This window comes from Mastomys coucha, unplaced genomic scaffold (genome assembly GCF_008632895.1).
Source record: "Mastomys coucha isolate ucsf_1 unplaced genomic scaffold, UCSF_Mcou_1 pScaffold22, whole genome shotgun sequence".
Lineage (NCBI taxonomy): Eukaryota > Metazoa > Chordata > Mammalia > Rodentia > Muridae > Mastomys > Mastomys coucha.
This window is the reverse complement of record NW_022196905.1, coordinates 230290039-230298265: the sequence shown is the minus strand read 5'-3', so window position 1 is coordinate 230298265 and position 8227 is coordinate 230290039. Positions and strand designations below refer to the sequence as shown.

Below are 8227 nucleotides of genomic sequence, written 5' to 3'. Positions count from 1 at the left end.
TGGAGCAAAAAAAAAAAAAAAAAATCTAATTCTGGGCAAGGTAAATATTTAATCTGGTAAAGGTACATGCTTCACAAGTCGGCAGACCTTGTTCTGAGTTCTTGATTGAGTTCAATCCCCAGAACTCACATAATGGTGGGAGGAGAGGACTGAGTTCATAAAAGTTATCTTCTGACCTTCACTCGTGTATGATGGCATGTGCCTGCACACACATGTACATGTACATGTCATACATATACAGGTAGCACGATAAAGAAAAAAATAATCAAATTCTTTTTAATTTTGTAAACTCTATTATTTAAAAAAAAACCTTGCAAATATAAAAACCTCACATCTAACTGTGTGTGAGTTCATTACATTGATAAAAATCAAACTCTATCCAAAAGACATGGCTCTTGGTATCCAAACTCTGTGAAAACACAGAGAGAGGCTCTCTCCTTCTATAACATAGACATTTCTGCAGCAAGGACCCATCCTCCACTCCATGCATCAGGGCACTGAGGTCTGAAGATGATGCACACATTCAAAGCTCCCCATCCAAGGTCTTCAGGCTTTCCAGCAGATGGTACCCACCCATCCTCCAACTTTCCTGCATCAACCAATGAAGGTATGATGTCCCCTGAAGTCAACTGTTTCCAGGGCTGAAGGACCTCTAGCAAAGCTGCAAACACCCTTCACCTCTCTTCAGTTTCCACAAACCAACTAAGTACCTGGTAGGCACACCTCGGCTGACCGTTACACTTGAGGGCTTTTGCACATGACAGGCACTTTCAGAAGCGAAAGCTCCAACCTTCCATGAAACCTCAGATGAGGTGGGCATGCTCAATGTCACCAAAAGAAAACACAAGTTTCCAAACATTTGCTTTCACTGGAATTTATGTTTGAGAGGTCTTATTTCTTATGTTAAATGGTTAGGCTGTGAATTTCACAAAGTATATAAATCAGACCTGCTTCTGTCCCCATGGCTAAGGCCAGGGCCGATTTATAGTGAGGGCAGGGGAGAGCAGTGGAGTTTGTTTATTTAACCAGCTGGCATTTGCACACGGAAGCCTCGGGAGGGCTGACTTGGAAGGCCAGGGGACAGCTCACAAGGCTGCCATAAATCCACCTGTGAACCTCACCCTTAAGGTTAAGAGTGGGGCCTCTGCCTCAGTGGCACGGGCTCTAGTGGAAGATGCTGTCATACTGTAAGCCCAGCGTGACAATTTCCCCTCTTGCTTAGTTTTAATTACTCCCTGCTACTTCAGAGAATAGGTTTAGGACCATCCCTCATCTTTAGGTTTGTTGTTCCTGTTGTGCCAGAGATCACACGAAAACTAAAGACTGGGAGTGTAGCTCAGTAGTACAGCTCTTGCTTAGCATACGTGAGGACCTAGGTTCGATTCACAGCAATGCTCTTTCCAAAAGAGATCAATACAGATCTCTCTATTTTATGGAGCATCTTTTTGTTTTGTTTTGTTTTGGGTTTGGGTTTTGCTGTTGCTTTGTTTGTTAGTTTTTTGGGAGGGTTGTTGATTTTTTTGTTTTGATGGTTGTTTGTTGAGACAGGATTTCTGTGTATAATTACCAGTCTGGGTTTTTTTTGGCGGGGGGGCGGGGGAGAGGGGAACATCTTACAAACTTTGAAAATTCGCCATCGAGTCCCATTTATTAACATGTTCTCAGTAAATCCTGTCAACAGTCGCTCATGAAATGCATCTTTTCAAATTTTTAACACTTATTTATTCACTTATGAACATATGTTTGCAGGTACACACGGGCCACAGCACACATATGGAAGGCAGAGGGCCATTGTGGACATTAGTTCTACCATATGGTTTGAAGGAATTGAACTCAAGTCATCATACTTGATGGTAAACACCTTTACCCATCAGTAAGCATTCAACTATTTACAATATTTAATAAGTATCTACTATGTGGAAAGACAGCATTTTATAGATCTTACAAGCTAGTAGCAGGAGACAGAAAAAAAACAGAGGAAACACTGGGCTAGACAATGAACACTGGCAGGAAGACTAAAGAGTGTACACCATGTGCATGCCTGGTGCCCTCAGAGCCAGAGGAGGCACTGTATCCCCTGGAACAAGAGTTACAGATGGTTGTGAGCCACCCACCATGTGTGTCAGTGCTAGGAACAGACCCCAAGTTTTCTGCAAGAGCAGCCGATGCCCTCAATCTTAAAGCTGTCTTACTAGACATGACATTTAATGAGAGGTCCCAGTGAAGCGAAGGAAGCAGTTGTGCCCACAAGGGGACGGCCAGCTCAGAGGCTGAAGGAGGCACACCAGGGAGACAAAGGCAGTTGGTGGGGAATGAGGAAGAACGTGTAAGAAGAAAAAGAACAGAGAGGTAACTAGGGATGTGGTGGTTTGAATGAAAATGCTCCCCTCCCGCACCCCTGCCATGAACAGGAACTATTAGGAGGTGTGACCTTGTTGGAGTGGGTGTGGCATTGTGGGAGGAAGTGTGTCACTTGGGGTGGGCTTTGTGATCTCAGATGCTCAAGCTAGGCCCATTGTGGTCGTCTCTTCCTGGGGATGCAGTGGTAGAACTTTCAGCTCCTCCTCCAGTGCAAAGTCAGCCTGCATGTGGTCATGCTTGCCACCATGAGGATCATGGACTAAACCTCTGAACTGTAAGCTAGCCCCCACTAAATGTTTTCCTTTATAAAAGTTGTTGTGGTCATGGTGTCTCTTCACAGTGACTGAAGCTCTAAGAAAAGGGACCTGTTCCTACAGGGCCTGGTGGGCCACAGGCACCTCTTTAGCTTTAGCTGAGTTAAGTGGCAGAGCATGAGGCAGCCTGGGCAGATAAAACAATGTGCCAAATGCTTCGGAGGCTTTCCTGTGCCTGGAGAACAGAATGATAGAAGTAAGACCAGGAGCAGGGGCCTCTCCGCATGCTACCGCAACGTCCAAGCCAAAGCTAATGGCTGTGGGTGGTGAGCTCTCTCAGATGGGATCGCTCACTGTTCATTGAACCTACTTTAAGAAACACTGAGATGGGTGAAGCCTGCATCCTGAGAACTGGGAGATGAGGAAAGAGCATCCCCTGAAGGGGATTCTACCATTCCCTTCAAGACAAGGTCCAGTGCAGCCAACAGTTCTCTTGTGCTTTCTGATTTACCAGTTTGTTGTTGGGCACTTCTGGCTGTGGGAGAGAGGGCAGGAGACCAGTACATCAGGCAAATAGTACTGGAGGCCTCACTGGACTTAATTAGAGGCACCAATGCAGTTCATAGACAGGGGACAGAGCACACTGAGGAGGGTGAGAGTGGAGCTGTCCTACAAAATTCTCCTCTGGTAAATTACTTTCTTGGCTGTGTGAGCCCTTTGGGAAGAGCACTCCAGAGTGATTACCAAGGAAGGGGACAACCGGACAGTGAAGAATGGGGCCAAATGAGAGAGAGTGGACAAATTAATGATTCAGGAAGATTCTTTTTTTCTTTTAGGAGTGGTGTCCAGCTTGGCCTCCCTGATTTGATCAATCTTTCACTGTCAAGAGAGCCTGGGAGATGGATTCAATTAAGATTAGCGAGGCTAGAAAATGGCACGGGGTGGGGGTGGGGCTTCTGATGGGCGCTGTCTTCTCTCTCATCTCTGGGTGTTGGTGGCCCAGACAAGTCTCAGGAAGGCAGCGCAGACATCCGAGTGGGGCTGGAGTGTCCTTCTGCAGAGGAGGCCTGTCTCTCTTATTTCCTTCTGAGTTAGCTCACATTTATCCTCCTCTGGTATGGCTTTCTCATAATTAGTAACTTCTGAAGGGACACCAATGTTGAGAGTCACTATTATCTAGGGATGTGGGGGAATCTGTGCTAGGTACAATTCCTTGAAGCAAATAAGTGTAATCGAAGTCTCATTAATTCCTAGTGATGCCCAGGTGCCCCCTCTGCCATGTCAGGGTCAGCAGAACTCCTCCGGAGATGGAGGAGATCATGGAAACAGAGAGTAGAGAAGCCCAGGATCTACATGGCTTAGGTGCAGGGTGGAGTGGCTTTTCCCCACCCACCACAGTGCCAGGATACCACAGCCACCCAGTGGGTGGATTTCCACCCCAGGGTCCTTTTCCCAAGGAAGCCTCAGCAACTGTCTCAGACATGCATGCCTTGCAAATTGCCGCCAACTCCAAATTGGTATTCGGCCCTTGTTGCTGGATGAGTTTAATGAAAGTGGTACTTTCCATGAGGTCCCTGGTGGAATTAGTTCACATTACAAAATCATTATACATAATGTGACTCTATTGTGTGCCGTTAGCTTAGGGGAAAAAGCCTGTTTTACAGCTCCTGGAGACAGAGGTCCCTCCAGATAAGGTTGAGCTTCCAAGAGAGGGCAAGAACGGCCCCCTCTGGTTAATAAGAACTTCAGCGCTCCCAGCAGCTACTGGCTTTCCACGTGGTGGAAATGTATATGATGGATATATAGTCCCAGCAGAGAAAAGAGCCAAGAGGAATAGACAGTGCTTTGGACCCTAATACCCCAGGGCACTCAGTTCATTTGCACTTTAAAGATTTTTCCTGACACCACCAATATCTAATTGATGTTTTATTCTGGCACATCCTGCCTTGATATTTGGCACAACTGTCTATGTACTGTTCCAAACTGTTCCCTACTGTTCGGTGCTGCCCACACAGGGTTGTCATATCTACAGTTGGGACAAGTGACATCTCCCAAGTGGTTAGAAGTGAACATATTTCTATGATGGTTGTTAAGCAGCCTAGGCCACTGGCTCCCTCAGTCCACTGCTGACATATTAGTCTGTCCCTGGGATTTGCCAAAGTACCTGGCCAGATGACAAGCGCCTACAAGTATACACGTCAAAGCTGTGTTGAAGAAGACCTCTCGAGGGATAAGTAAAGGGAATATGGTCATGAAGATAGAGCCAAGTAGATAAACTAAATCTACTACTAAGTAAATAAGTGGGACAAGGGCATGCCTGTCATTACAGCATGAAAAGGAGGACGAGAAGAAAGAGGAGAAGGAGTCTGGCACTGTGGGCAGCAAGACCAGCCTCGTCAGAAGCCAGTCAGGGGACATCTGCACATGCCTAGCACACACCAGGAGGTCAGAAGACAATCCCCAATGGCAATACTTCCACCAGTCTCTCTGTGGCTCACTGTGACATCAACTAGATAGCCCTGTGAGCTTTCGAGGAGTCTCCCTTCCATTCCACTGCAGGCACACTGATATCACAGAAATGCACTACTGCTCCCAGATTTCTGTGAGTTCCGGAGATTCCGACTCTGGTCCCCATGCTCGCTTAGAAAGCACTTGTCCATGGAGCTGCCTCCTTAGCTCCTGGTGCAACTTTTTTTTTTTTAAAGATTTATTTTATTTATATGAGTACACTGTAGCTGTTTTCAGACACACCAGAAGAAGGCATCAGATCCCATTTCAGATAGTTGTGAGCCACTATATGGTTGCTGGGAATTGAACTCAGGACCTCTGGAAGAGCAGTCAGTGCTCTTAACCACTGAGCCATCTCTCTAGACCAGCTGGTGCAACTTTTAAAAAATATTTTCAATGGTTTGTTGAATGTGCTGATGCAGAACGTATGGATACATTGTACATTCACCATCAGCTACTAGCACCCTTTCTTATTAAAGACAAAATGAACGAACAAACTTCCTGTTTCTAACTTCCAAAGGTGCTTGCAGCAGAATCAAAAGAGTCCACAGTGATCTGCCTGCAGGAGCTAATGGTCCCAGGTGACCTCTTGGACTCATCTCTCTTCTTTGAAAAACCTGGTGGCCCCTTCCCATTGGATCCCACCTCGTGATGTACAGCACCTGGCTCTCCCCTCCACCCTTATAGATTCTCCTTTAGTTCAGAGCATGAGTCTCGCAGTCCTCACCTGGAACTCTCTCAAAGCATGCTGTAAACCAGTCATCTTACTTGCTCACCTCTATGGTGTTGTTAATGAGGCTTTCTTAGAGCTGTGATCACATCCCTGTTATATTGAATTGTTTGGGTGTGTCTTTACTAGCCTGGCATGAACCTAACTCCTCTGGGTCTAACCTTGACCTTCTAGCTTTCACACACCCCCTCCATTACCCAAACCACGCCTCTCAGTCCTTCTTTGGACCAGCTCCTGCCCAGTCTCTTGAAAACGAAATGTTCATACAGACCTTGCAGGCCATCACTCCAATGCCATGGGACATGGGGTACTCAGCTCTCCAGATGCAATTTGACAAGATTCTTGGGAATAGCTGTCAGTCTCTGAGATCTGAAATCCATCTCTCTGTAAAGTCTTCTCCAGTTCCCACGGTGCCCTTCCCAGTTGCTCATATTTCCTTTTAGCTGTGGGATCTGATGCTATCAAACTCAGCTGTTCCATATCTGAGGGGTAAATATACAGTGTATGCCCAGTAAACACGTGTAGAATACATGAAGGAAGGAATGACTAGACTAGCATGTTAGCACTAAAGATACCCCAACAGTTCAGCTCTCCCATCTTACACTAGATGAATTAAGGGTTGGCTACAAAGACGGAATGGCCCCAGCTCACACGGTAAGCATGGCTGTCCACAGCAGAATATGTAGATGCCTGGCGCTTAGGAAGGACTGAAGGCAGACTGGTAAACATGATGCATTTGGAGATTTTCTGACCTAGAAGTTGACAGAATCTCCCTCACAGGGATCCTTGGATAATTCAAACTCCAGCACCTGCAGTTTTTAGGCCTGCTATTACAAGGAACAGGATGCAGGAACTGATGAGATTTCCAACACTGTTAGGTTCCAGGATTTCGGAAACCAGAGCTGATGGCAGGATCCTGCCTGTCTTCTAGAGACAGATGTGCTTGGAAAATTCCAGGCGACAAGGAAAGCATCCTGGGAAATCTCCATCTGTGGAGGTAAGTCTGGCTTAAGTCGGGCAAGAGAACAAGAGTCTCACATTGTTCTTTCGTATTTCAGAATGTTCCGAGGGATACATCATCAAGGGTAGAAAGTCTCACATAGTTCTTTTGTATTCCAGATATTGCAGAGGTGCCAGCTGCTCCCGAACCAAGGACTAACTCCACCAAAACGCCTTTCCCCTCCCATCCTCATGACTACATCCCCTCCAACAAAAAGGAAGAAAAGTTCTCTATTCTAAAGCCAAGAGAGGGATGTGATAGTAGGCTTGCTGGGACATGCCTGCCGTGTCAGCACTAGGGAGTCAGAGGTAGGGGGCTCATAGGTTTGAGACCAGCTCTAGCTATAGAATGAGATAGTCAAAAGGGGGCGGGAGTAAAGACCCAGACTCAGAGGCACAAAGAGAAAGAGACAGATCAAAAAAAAAAAAAAAAAAAAAAAAAAAAAAAAAAAAAAAAAAAAAAAAAAAAAAAAAAAAAAAAAAAAGGACATAAATCACCCAATGCAGAGACTGGCTATGAGACAGACAGACTCTCAACGGCTTTCAATTTTAAGGAGGAGAACAAATTAATCATTCAAAGAGAGCCTTGACCAGGGAAAGATGTTGTGAGCATGTGTGTGGCTCCTCTTCCCCCTTTTTGTCCTCTCTTTCTCTCTTTTTCTGTCTCCATCCTTCTTGGGCCCACAATAGAGGCACACCGCTCACCCTCAGACTCGGTCCCAGAGCTAGGCAGCCATCAGGCCATGGTAGTTATGTTGGATGACATGGAATCTGCAATGCCTCTCTGCATTTCCTTCTCCCAGACATTAAGAGTTCTGGACATCCCCCTCTGTGAGTCGTGGTATCTCATAGAGGGGCACTACAATCTCACCAGTGTCCCTTTTCTGGGTCCAAAGCCTTTCTTGTTGGCTCCAAAGGAAGCTTATCAATAGAGCTCTGGAAACCCTCAACAATCTCAGGATGGGATTTCTCTTCTGATACCGATACCTCCCACCCCCAGATGATTTCTGAGTCCAGAGGGCTGCTTTGATGATGAGGGCCCTCTTCTTACCAACAAAAAGGTACTGAAGCTAAAAGGACTGAAAATTGCCCCTGTGTGGGGTTGTCTGGGGACTTCCACACCCTACTTTTGCAACTACCTGATAGACAGAGAAGATGGGCACATACTCCTGTGGGATGCACAGAGCCCAAAGACATGCCAAGAAAGGTCCACATTTCCCACAAGTCTTCCTGCCTCTGCAAATTCACAGGGACTTTAGTCTCCATGACATCCGAAACTAATGTTTCAAAAGACCTGCCTTGCAATAAAAGGTTACTTCAAAAGATGGCCCTGTATGTCTTTTGGCCTTCCTCGTTTACATCAGAGAAGAACGCC

The 8227-nt window shown here is 46.1% G+C and overlaps 1 long non-coding RNA gene across 1 annotated transcript; it reads left to right on the top strand.

Annotated features, from left to right (window-relative positions):
• The first annotated feature begins 2503 nt into the window (after nucleotides 1-2503).
• LOC116067929 lies at nucleotides 2504-8177 on the top strand. Its single transcript, XR_004109353.1, has 3 exons — nucleotides 2504-2635; nucleotides 6732-6850; nucleotides 6973-8177. It is a non-coding gene; the product is annotated as an uncharacterized LOC116067929 (long non-coding RNA).
• Nucleotides 8178-8227: the final 50 nt, after the last annotated feature.